Genomic DNA, 13,142 nt, shown 5'->3' with positions numbered 1-13,142 from the left:
AGGTGAGATAAAACCCGCTGGCCTTCTGGTATGCCAGGAACACGTTTTTGAAGGGATGCACACCACATGCGTGTAAATAGACCTGGTGAAAAGTTCTGACTGAAAAACTGTTTTGTCAGCATATTGTTTCAATGAATGTTTCATGAACGTGTTTTGATTTCTTCAGGTTTTCCTAAGGAAAAACATTGATCGTGGTTTTCGGTATTTCTGGTGCAAAAAAAAAAAAAATAAAATTCTTTTTCCAATTTATTTTATTTCCTTTTTGCTACAGGAGAAAGAACAGGAGACTGAAGAGTTACAACATCTTCAGCGTAATCAACCATTTTTTTATACCCTTTGTTTCATAGTATACTGCTGAAAATGACATGGGAAAAAAATACAAAAAAAATTTGCAGAGTGAAAAAAAACTATGTATTTTAGAATTTCCCACAGGATATACTTTCCTTTCTGGAAAAGTCAATTGCTTTAATATTTAAGGTAGAAAAATGATATGATTACTGCTAGGCTACAGTCGAGCAAAAAACATTTGTATATAAAGGACTACGTGAATTTTGAGCACCTTCTTGTGTCACAGTATTTTCTATCAATATTTCATCTTAAAAAGCCATTGCTTTGAGTCTTGCTTTGCTGGCTCGAGTAATCTATCTCATGTCATTCTTCAGCAGTTTTCTCTGCTGATAAAAGTTAGAAATGAGAATGAAAAAGGGTCTAATGCTTAAAGCTACCTAGAAAAACAAGGAGAGAATGAAAGAACTTCAGTTCCTTTTGGTACAACTTCTCTTCCCCTCTGCCTGCAGGAGTCCCAGCATGGCACAATGCCCCACACGTGCCCTCAGCTCAAACATTTGCTGCAGGCCAAATGCAGATGTTTGCTCTTGGGAAAGACTCAATACCCAGTAAAGATTGGCATGCTGTAAAGGCAATCTAAACCAAGCTTTCCTCAACTAGTTTATATCTCTTTGAATACGCTCTCTCCAGTGCCCTCAGCACACCAAAATAACTTTTTGCCTCTTGCAGTGCAGCGCTGTGCCGCTGACCACAACTACAGCAGCCCGCTGCTGGGACCACTGCACTTCTGAGCTAAGAGGGTATCTGGCTCCATTACCACTGCTTGCTCTTGTAAAGCTCTTCCAAAGCCCAACCAGCTCTGACTATTGCACCTTGTCTAAAGCCCAGATCCAAGAAATGACTTGGCCTCTGCATTGCCAAAGAACTTCCCCCATGTCTGCTCCCATTCCTCACTGTCCATGATGGACACTGCTCTGAAGTCAGCCAGCGAGTTCTCCCCAAGACAAAGCTCTCCAGGGCCTTCTCTCACAGATGCCATGCATATTCGCATCACCTCCTGTTTCACAGCTCTAATGAGCTGTGAAAAATCTCTGGTATTATCTCAGCTATCTTGGGCTAATGTAACCACTCAACTTTAAGATTCCCCTGTGGGTCCCAGCTGGCACGTAATGCAGATAAGGCCATTTGGTTTGAGGATTAACTAGTACTCAACAGTGCCCTCAATTCCTGGAGGCCAAGGAGGGAACTGAGCCCAGCTCTCCTCACATGGGGATTCTCCTCACAAATGGAATGTGTGAGCAGGTGGTAATTCCACTCTTCTGTCAATGGTACGTGCTGTTTATACCACTGGATAAAGGGGGTGGTGATGCACTGGAACAGGTTGCCCAAGGAGGCTGTGGATGCCCCATCCCTGCAGGCACTCAAGGCCAGGCTGGATGTGGCTCTGGGCAGCCTGGGCTGCTGGTCGGCGACCTGCACATAGCAGGGGGTTGGATCTGGATGAGCATTGTGGTCTTTTGCAACCCAGGCCATTCTATGATTCTATGGTTTAATTACCTAGTTTCTGTGAAAGTAGGCTGGCTAGAGATGGTTGGTCATAAGTGGAAAAAAATTGTTACCTTATTCTTGAATAAGATGCATTTTAGTAACAAAAATTTATAGCAGGGAGTGAGGCTAGCTTTGTATGGGAATCCACAGCTGTATTACTTTTTTTAGTCCTGTCAACAAATATAGCTTTTCTTAACAGCTTTTCTACTCTCTTGCCTAGCAATTTATTTCTGAATGTGTTATAAATAGCCAGTGTTCCAGATCAGGTCAGTTCCCTGGAGGAATGAGTGTATGCTTATATATACTTATATATATGAGGTTAAGGTCTGCCCTGCCTTATACTCTGCAGATTATGGCATTAGTGGAGGTGTAAGACAGGAAGGAGTTTGATGCTGCGTACAGAAAATAATTCCGAAAATTATGCCAATTGCATGTTTAGAAACCATATAATAAGGCAATTAATTTCCTCGTATAATCAGTAATTAATTTTATGAGAGATGTTAGCAGGCAGAAAACTCAAAACACAGTGCTTTAGCTTGGATCTGGATGCAAAGAGGGCAAGATTAGGGCGGACCATGCTTCATAGATACACCCAGTGTTAGCTGGGCGATGCGGTGTGGTGAAACACGGTGAGGTGGGGAGAAGGCTCCAAACCTCCCTTAGCCAAAGTGGAGGAGCCTGTAGCCATCGGGGCATAGCAGAGCTGCGGTGCAAACTGACCTCCCCTGCCCTGAGCTGGGGAGTGCATCCTGCTGGTACAGAGTCTCTTGTGATACCTGTAGTCCTTAGAATCCTGTAGGGATTGTGATGGATAGTCCTTACCAAGAAACAAAAAACGGTTAGATTTGAAGAAACCGTGATCTGTTGATCTGTCCTCTCTGCTGGTGAGGCAAACTCCCTCTCCTTGCTGGCTGTGGGAACTGGACTGAAAACTGCTTTAAAAAACTGCTGGAGCACATATGGTAATTTACTCCATTGTATGGTAAAAAGAACCTTCAACACTGCTTTTTTTTTTTTTTTTTTTTTTAATAATATGTTTCCAAATGGAGCTATTAATGCTTTGGTTTAACAGTCCACCTTAGAAGAAAACAGCATGACCAGAGTCAAGGAGAAGAGCTGAGCGAGTGAATCACGGCAGCACAAATCAGCAGTGAAGAAGCAGGCTGCTGCAGCACCTGTACTGAAAGCCTGAGGCCAGCGAGGAGAGCAGCAGAAAGGTTGTGGTGGGAAATGCCATGGGGAGCACCATATGCACCGAGCACCAAAATGCTGAGCACGGCATTTTCAGCTATCCTAAGGACAGGGAAAACGTCTGTGTCCTTGAGTAAGGTCAAAGATGAACTGATCAGGACCATACTTGTAGCATTAGGCAAGTGCAGGTCTGCTTTTATTTAAAATATAGTGTCTCGATGCTAATTGTGCTGTGTTACTTCACAGGGAGTGCAACCTACTGTGTGCAGGATAGAATCTAGCACTGCTGTTGGGTATTTCTTTAGATGAGAAATGATATCAAGATGGTTTACATAAGGTGTGCAACAAAAAGCAATCCATTAGTCAGTCCATGCAATTAACCACACTGTATGCAAACTGGGGAGAGGTTTTGTTTTGGCTTTGTTGTTTTAACTATGAGTTGATACAAAAATTGTTTAAAATAGGAATGTAGTTGAATGACATTCTCAAAATGGGATTTGCTACTGCTAATAGGATGTTTAAAATCTGTGTACTGCTGAACTTTTCTACTACATGTGTTTCTCTTTCCTAGTTTTAGATTTCCTTAATATGCTGACTTCTCTATTCAGGATAAAAGAGAAGAAAATGTATTGTAGTTGAAATCAAAACTGCCTGTCACTTGGCAAGGAGGGCTGTGGTCCGTTCACCAAATCGAGCAGAAGGCAGGTTGGTATCTCTTGTGTTTGGTTTTTGGTTGGTTGGTTTGTTTTGGTTTGCTACTTCTTGTTTCAAGTAATTACTGCTAAAAGACCAAGGATGACCACGTAGACATGCTGTGAGTTGGCTATTGGTGTCTGTGGGGTGGGGAGGGACTTGGCTGGAAAAGCTTCCATGGTTTTACCACACATTTTCTCATGACCGCAAGGTGTTTTGCACAGATCCCCCTTTCTTCTTACCTAAATGTGAACACATACAAATCAACTGATGGAACTTGAAAATCTTCTTGGGTGTTTTATGAACATTCTGTTTCATTATTCCTTTCATGTATTTTGTGCAGAACAAGTCAACAACAAGAAAGTAACTTTTTGAGGATGATCAGAAATACCTTTTTTTTTTTCTCTCCTGGTTTTCAAAAGGCAGTACACATAAATTGGCTGTTGTCTGTACATGAAGCTTCCATTTTCCATATATAGCCAAGGTGTTGTGCAGCTCATTATTTCATAAGGCTGAGAAAAATCATCGCTGTCAGCCATCAAAGCTTGTGACTGTCATTGGTTTTATTAAAAGCACAATTGTTTGATCTTTTGAAGAAAGAAAAAAGGTCAGCTCCTGCATTTTTAAAAATACTTTGCACTTGGTCTTACTTAAGGGACTCAAAAAGTGAAAAATGCAACCTGACGTTACGTGTTCTAGTGGCCCCTAATAGCCAGTAACTCCAGTGATTTCTCTAAGTTTATCTTTAATCTGCTACTCCCAAACTAATTAAGGACTGAATGCCTTTGGACTGATTTTCATTTTGTCTTGAGTTATTGCGACATCTTTGCTACAAATTCTTTTTCAGTCTAATTAAATTCCCGCAGTATAAGTGTCATTATTAATATCATCACCTTCGGTAGACTAACTTTGCTTTGGTCTCTTGATAACTGTGCATTGTGGAAAGACTCCCTTTCTTCCTGGTTAATATTTGGGAAGTTTTGCTTGAAGTAAGAACACCTTGAGGATTAGCATAGAGAGAGAATCCATTAATATAAATATAATAATTCAAATAGAGGGGGTTTTATTAAAAATCCTATAGTTGTGCTATTATATTAGTTTTCAGGAGTATATTTCAAAACTAATTTTAAACTTCTCTTTATCTTTATCTTCAGAAATCTTTCCTGGACCATAAGAATTCTGATAACTTGAGGATAAAAAGCAATTCCCACTTACGTGGCTAAAATTTCCAATCAAATCATTAACGCAGGTAGAAAGGAGACTCAGTAGAACAATGCGTGTGGGTCAGCAGAGGACTGCAGAAATGAGGATTCCTTTCTTCAGTGCATAATCTATCCATTAGGTTGGCTAACATTAGCTTGGTAATCCTTGTTATAAGTGATTTTAATAATGATTTTTTAGCTATCAGTCCATCAATCAGTAACACATTCTCTGAAGGACACAGGTGATGGTAAGTTGCCTCTTGCAGGAGGTGCATTAGGAGTAAGTCAACAAATTGAGTCCTACTCTAAAAAATCAATTAATTTCTTAAGATGAAGTTCTGATCTTTGATCTCTTGAAGTTTTGGTGAACATTAGTGGTATTAGAATTGCAGGTGCGGACATCCAGAACAAACTGTTAACAGTCAGTGAGAGTTGGGTTATAATAATTACAGCGTGAAAGCTACATTTTTTTGGAGATAGAGAACTCAAAGGGACAGAGTCTGGGGGAAATGCAGAGATGTGTTAGCTGAAAAACCATACTCTTGAATTCTGATTAGCTAAGCAAGAGAATAGACTTGCCTATCTGAGTGGCATTTTAAACTGGTATAGTGAGGCTATTATCCTTGCTTAACTTTTGACTGTCTCTGACCACCACCATGCTCCCAGCACTTCCTTGGTGCTCCCTAAATTCTCAGTGTAATCCCTCAGTGCTGCTCCTTTCACGAGAATGGAAAGGAAGGGCCATCCCACAGGTGGCTGGGCACAGCCTTGGTCCCAAGCTGGGCAGGCTGTGCAGTGGACGCCGGCGCTGAGAAATCCTGAGTCTGACTTGGAACGTGGTGCACTGCTTTATCTGCTAAATAAAATCTAAATGATAAATGCTGATATTTTAATGAAATGTAAGTTTGGGGATTTCACATAAGAAAGCTGCTGTCATTGCTTTAATTTATATGAGGACAGTTATGTGCAGATGGTATAGACAGAGTTATTTCCTGACTGTCATCCAAAGTAAGTTGATTTGTGGTTTAATGACTTTTATCAAAATGAAATAAGCATTTGATCTTTGGATTTGATCTGGCTATATCTGCAGCTGCTACACCGCTACAGCAATTACTTCCAAACTGGGCTTTTTGCCCAGGCAAATGGTGTTCGTCCTTGTTTCATGTCTCATTGACTGTCCTGATAATACATACTGTTCTGCTGTAGGTTTCTTCTTCCTCCAAATTTGATAGGTGTGAAAACTTAAGTAAAGTAAGTCTTTTATTTATTTTATTTTATTATTGATGTTGTCTAGTAGTAAAGCCTTTACTACCACTAGTTAACTTCATCTTGAAACTGCTCCTAGCTATAATTTAGTATATGGATGTGTAATTCCCTCTACATAATCCTACTATGTCCTTTTTATAGAGGAACAAGAAGTGTATTTATGAATTCTAAATCTAGCAATTCCAGTGGTAATCTTCACATCTGCCTATATGTTTTCAGGAAGAAATTTCTCTGCCATGTTGTCTACCCATACTGGACTAAATCCACTCCTAATGCAGTTCCTTTGAAGGCAATAGACTTATAGTAGGAATAAATTTACCTCCTTTCACCCATTTTTGAAATAGTGCTCTTTTGAATTACAGCCCTAAATTACGGCGCGTTCACGTTAGCCATTCTTTTTCCAGGACAGTAATTCTTCCTTTATTTACTGCTATGGATGAGATTTCCCCAAGTTTAGCCCCAAAAGCTCCTGGTGAGAGATGGCAGTTCAGGGCTCGTGCTGCCTACAGTTCCCTACAGCCTCAGCTCTGAGAAGAGCACAGGGGATGGCTGCTGAGCTAACAGACGTGGTGCTGGCTGGTAGCATGCTCTGGCCGAGGCACAGGTGCTGAGGGTGCTCTGGGAGCTGTGCAGTGAGCAGAACGTGGGATACACGGTCCTGGTGAAGAGTGGCCACGGTTGCAAAGAGTTGCCACGCAAATATTTTTGCTCTCCCTTTGTTTATAGTCTCACTGGGAGAAAACGCACTACGCTTTGTGTCATTAGAAGCTAGGATTTACATTCTTTTTTTTATTATTATTTTGGCAGGGTGTGGATGTTTCTTACAAAGAGACATATGTAATAAAAAATGGAAATAACTGGAACGTGACTGGAGAATGAGCTGCCTGTAGATCTGTGGTCCTACCAGAGATTGTGCAAGAAAGCTGTTAGTCATCAGGGCTTGGGGAGGATTTCCTGTGCCAGGGCTGCTGCTGTGTCTTCAGCAAATCCAACTCCTTGCATAGCACTTGCTTCTTAATCCAGGAAAATTAAAACCACCAGTGATAGCCACATTGTCTGGCCATCTGCTCTTCCAGGTGCTCCCACGCCAGAGTGGAGCTGAAGCGATGTGACCCAGAATCCTGCTGCCGGGTTGGGATCGTTCCCAGCACAGTCCTGAGCTTCAATCTTCTGCGTGACATCAGATAAGTAAACACCAAGATTTGATGTGAGAACATACGTCCATTGCATAATTCATTAGCATTCTTCTCTGGAATTACTTTTAGATATGTGTATTTAAATCAGAATTGGTGAGTGAAGGTTATTCAGGAAAAAAAAAAGGCAGTTTTCAGAAATGGGTACTTCTCCTGGGACTGAAGGCAGGTTTGGCCATTCATTGTGTTTGCTTCTTAAAAGATTATTTTGGTCGTGTAGATTCCTTTCCTGCAATTTGGGTGTGAGATGGTGGAAGAACAACAGTGGCACAGAAACCTGCAGCATAGCACTGCTGCTAAATCAACTGTCTGCTCAGAAAATATAATTATCATCTAGACCAATTTCATAGCTGTGTAACTCCATCGCCTTGAGTATAGTCATTCCTGATTGCCAAACACAAGAAACATGCAAAACTATTTACCTTCTGTTTTGCAACGTACCCGCTCCATGTTTGTACTGCTTAGCAGGCAAAGTCAATTGTTAGCCTGCCCAGGCTGTGCAAATGCACGGTAACAGCAAATCATCGCAGCACTTACAGCTTGTTCTTTTGTGCCAGCAAGAAAATTGGAAACACGTTCAGCTTGTGTGGGACACCTGGGATGTGCGTTGTTCTCTAACAAAACCATTCCATGCACCCTTTTCCTTGCTTCATTTCATCTTGATGTACAGTGCAGCCAATGGCTTTGGGGGTTGTTTTGCTGTAAGAATGTTTGGGGATAAAAAACCCAAACCCATCCCAAAACAGTACTGTACAGTATGAGTCACCAAGGAGAAATGGGAGGAGGAGCTATTTTGAGGGCTTTTACATCTTCCTTATTGCTAGGAGACTGCTTCCCCTGAGTGCAGCCCTCTCTGGGCTCCCAACAGCTGCCTCGTTTGCACTGAGGGCAATTCACAGAGCAGCTTTGTACCAGAGGAGAAACAAACCTGGATGGAGCTCATTGTCACTTCTCAGGCTTCTGAGAGAAATGGAAGAGTAAATGGGAGACAGCTGCCAGTGCCAAGGAGAGCATTGTGCCCAAAACGTCAGGGATCTGGGGGCTGATCTCAGTGCTCTACTCAGGTGCCAGGACACCCACAGGCTGTTCTCTGCAAAGAGCCATTCCATGGCTGGGATTCAGAGCATAAGGTTGTGCTTTCCCCATAATTTTGCTGCTGCAAAAGCACTAAAGGCAGCGCCTAAGTCCTGTAAGTCATGGATGCATGAAGGCTCCTCTGCCCTGCCTGGGTGTGTGGAGCTGGGGAAAAACAATCAATTGGGAGTGAACTGTCAGGAAAATGATGTTGAAGCCATCACTGGAATTGCTGGGGAAGCATTGATGCTGATGGCTGTAGCTTTCCCACACAGCTGGGTGTGTGGGAGCAGGGTCAGCCCCCACGGGGCTCCCAGCACTGGTGTTGTTAAAGGGGAATATGTGGAGTAATGTCCAGACTTCATTTCCAATGCACTCCCCACTGTGAACTGTCTGCAGAGACTTGGTCTAGCATCAAGGGAGGTAAGACTATCAATATATCATTTTGCTCTGAAGTCGTGAGGCTGTTGCACATTTTATGTAAGCAAGTACTCAGTCACATTAATTTTAGGCATCTTAGACTGTATTTACGATGTACTAAATCCAACTTTATGTTCCTGGTAGCAATCAGAGATGTCGTGGTCCTCAGAGGTAAAGCACTGAGTGGGTACAAATGCAGCCTGCTGGCTCAGGAAATGTTGATGGGTCAATTCCATGCAGCCAAGACTTAGACTTCATCAGGTTTTGTCCTCCTGTCTGTAAATGGTGTGATTGGTAAAAGCAATGGCAACATAGGTCAGTAATTTGCGCTTTGATTTGACTATGGCATGACTGTATAACTACCAGATCAGGGCTACATGTGCACTGCTGAGGAAACCAGCAATGAAAATGCACTATTACCAGTCTTGCAGCCCAGTTCTGGCCTGTCCCTGATGGCTGCTCCATGAGCTATGGAGGGAGTTTACACCGTGAGCTATTGGTGCTCTGAGTTACACCAGAGGCAGATCCTCAAAGCAGCCTTCAAGAGAAAGTGTGAACAGCAGCCAGATAGCACACGTGACTCTGAGTTACAAAATTCTCAATTCTGAATAAAAATTGTTTTCTGGGAACCACAGATTTAATAATGCAGCTGAAGTAATCTGATTGTGTTTGGGATTATAAATGGACAAATCTCCTAGGGCTGTAGTCATAAAGCCTAGAAGAAAAAAAAAAAAAAGAAAAAGAAAAAAAAAACAACAAATCTAGTTAATAAGAATGTGTAAATTTATCATCTAGAAGGGAGTTATGGAGACAACTGTACAATATCTCTTATTGCATCTCTCACACTAATGCCAGATGGCTGGGAATGGGATCCCCCATGTTCTCCTTCTTGTCTAAGAAGACAAAAATGTAAACAAGGAAAGTGTCTGTGATGGTATTATTTGGCTGCCTGGTAAGATGAGTCATTGCTTTTGACTGCTTAAATAATTAGAAGCGTTTTATAATTTGATTACACTGTTATCTCTTTCTGCTCCGTAACCCCAGGTTTTGAGTTTCCAGCAGTCGCTCATCCTTACCAATATTCCTTCTCACATGCTGTCCTTTCTGTCCCCATTTAGTTCTGCCTCACAGATCACAAACTCTCAGTCACCTTTTTACCTTCTCTTAGTTCATGCTCTTCCCCTGTGCTAACTGCTTGTGACTAATGCACATTTTCGGGAGGGTGGCCAAACGCCAGGTACCCTCAGCACTGTGCTGTATAAATAGACCAGCAGACTCCAGCAGGTGTAAGCAGTATATTAGAAAAGCTTTACTCAACACAAATCAGTACTTACAGGAGCCGTCCCCGCATGTCCCAAAGGCAGGCCAGATGGCCAATGTTGGCGTGAGCCGGCCCCAGCCTCACCCTGGGGACTTTTCCTTGGTTTCTTCACACCAGTGCAGCAGTGTGGTCTGTAGCTATGAAAGTTTCCATTTTTTATTTTAATTTGCAGAAGCTGGGAGCCATTTGCAAGCGCTGGCTCCAGTTAGGGAATGCTGGCACGTGGCTGCTGTGGAGGGTGCTGTTGAGATGGTCTTCTCCCAAGGTGAGCTCCAGGCTTTTGTCTCTTGCCATGACAACAAGGCTGTCACTAGATGAGGCTCTGATATGAGGTTACCAGCAAGCAGAGTGCATTTGCCCACACACTTTTGATCAGGGACTGGTCCTTGTTGCTTCCTTGTCGCTTCCTTGTCGCTGGCTGGACCTTGAAAGTGCCTTTGATTCAGCTTTGCCAAAGAAATGCATTTGTTTGAAGTCTTTGATCCTTTCTGTGGGCAGACTGGGTCCAGAGATCTTGATGGGCTAGAGCTGTTTCTGAGCATTTCTTCCTTATTAAGGCTCAGCATAAGTTACATAAGCTCTTTCCATTGGCATGTCTGAGCAGACCCAGACCAGGCCATTTTACACCACTCGGTGTGTTGGAGTAGAAACCCCTCCCTCCATCATTCTTGTCATCTGTGGGACAATCATGCGAGTCACCAAGCTTCCCAGGCTCAGCTGCCTTCCAACCACAGGAGAAGGTTGTGCCAGGAATTGAAGGAGACGAAACACAGGAAGGAAACTTTCAGTTGTCGTTTTAAGACAGAAGTTTTGTCAGAATAAGATACAAAAGAAAGTACTGGGTTTGCTGATAGGCACAAACTGCTTGGGCAAGACAGGAGTGGGTACAGGCGTGGGTGCCCTGTGCTCAGGTTTTGTTCTGGAGGTGCTTGGTGTGCTGTACAATCCTGAGCTCCATCACATGGGGGGGTCCTGCTATGTGCATGCTCTGTGTGTATGCACGTTTATTTTTAAGTGGATAATATGCTGCCTTTCCTATTTAAAGAGCATACTAAAGCAATTTTTGTTCCTTAGCAGATACCAGAAATAACTGGGTAAGTATAAATATATCTCCTAACAGCCTTGTTTGTGACAAAATTGTGCACTGAATCTTCACACTACATCAGGGCTGCAAATATTCGAGTCACATTTGGACGGCAAAGCCAACGGCACATAGCTTTAATTACAATATTTCCCTCAAACAGTCTTTCTCTCATGTTTTTTTCTGAACATTGTTTAAAGAACTGATGAAAGGGATGAAAACTTTTCAAACTTTCTTTTTCTTAGGGTCTCATCAGCTCAGTCTTTCATCACACAGTCAATAAACAGTTGAAAAGGACTCTTCTGAACTGCAGCAGGAGGGAGGAGGAAGAGGGGAAATTAATGATATCACCAAACTGAAAACTCTTTCAAGTTGCCTTTAATTGCAGAGGGCACGGGCAGCGATTTCAGTTTTTAGCTCTCAGATTTCTTGCTGTCCCCAGAGGGACTGGCCCTCCTCTCCTCCCGCACTGCCAGTGTTCCTCCCGGAGTGGCTGAGCCAGGTGGCAGTGGGACAGACACATGGGTCTTTCTTGGGCTCCAACATGGGCTCCAACTCATGGCTCCAACACCATCACCTCCAGCACTTTCCCTCATCCTCCAATGGCATTCCTGAAGTTGGTGTCCCCCAGGACCTCACCTTCACATGAGCACCTGAATACAAGGTAGGATTTGATGTTCTTCATCCTCCTGAAGTCCCACCCCAAGGCTGGTCCAGCTTCATCACCCAACCTTCTCCTTTGAGCTCTTCTTCACAGTGATGTAAGGTTAAACATCCTTTAAACAAAGCTTTTATCACCTGATTCAAGGTGCCACCACCTTACCCTTCCTACCGCTGAGTGCCACAGCCCCGTGCAGAGATGCTCCATCCTCTCCCAGGCACTTGTGGAGCTGTCCTCCCTATTTCCAATCTCTCACAGAAAATCTTCAGAGTAGAAAGGAGAGGATGTGGGAGGGTAAATCTCACTTAGACTTATTGTATTTAAGCTATATCATGAAGACCAGTGTGCACATAGAAGCCTTCTGTCTATCTGGCATTATTTTAAGGCTCTCTTCTAAACTGCTGGCTTCCTTAGGAACAAATTACAGCAGCTTTTGCAAACTTCTGAAATACTGTATTTGTTAGAAGTGTCCTTATGCTGTATCTTGCCATGTGAGCTGTCAGTCACACCCAGCCCGTGGCTGCAGGTGCTGCTGGTTGAGTGCTCACTCATCCACCTGTGCGGTGCGGCTGGAAACTGCACCTCTGGGCAGGCTGAGGGCAGAGAGAAAGCAGCAGAAGTGCCAGCCAGGGCTGTCAGAGCATCGCCACTGCCCACCCATGGTCTGCTCACCCTAATGCACCAGGCTGCACCATCCATCTTTGTCTCCGGGGAAGCATCAGTGGGACAGGCTGAAGATTGCTCTAAGAGCAGTTTCCATTGCTTTAAAGACCAAAAATTGTAATTGCAACAGGTCCAGGAGCAGAAAGAGGAAGTATAAAGCTTTAAATTCTAGTCTCACTGGTAAGTATAACCAATAAAAAGACCAAATTCCCTGAAAAATGGGATTACAGTGGCTAATGAGAAAGAAATATTTCTGAGGAAGTTAAAGAGAAGTTAATCTGTTTAATATAATTTGTTTCCCTATTCTTCCTGAACTGGCTTGCTAGAGAGAAAACTGCTTTCAGGGTTTACAGCCATGCATATGGTTAGGAGGGCTGGAACTGGCAGCAGACTGCCTGACAGAATAATGGCCAGCTAGCAAAATAGCTGGGTATATCACTTACAGATGGTACGACCTCATCAGAGGCAGTGCAGCAAAGCTGTGCATTGATGCAGGCTCCTGTTGTGCTGCTGGTCACCTCTCCTCCCAGCAAGGGGTGCG

The sequence above is a fragment of the Meleagris gallopavo genome, chromosome 14 (genome assembly GCF_905368555.1).
Source record: "Meleagris gallopavo chromosome 14, MGAL_WU_HG_1.1, whole genome shotgun sequence".
Classification (NCBI taxonomy): domain Eukaryota; kingdom Metazoa; phylum Chordata; class Aves; order Galliformes; family Phasianidae; genus Meleagris; species Meleagris gallopavo.
The sequence above is the reverse complement of the archived record's forward strand: the minus strand, read 5'-3'. Positions refer to the sequence as shown.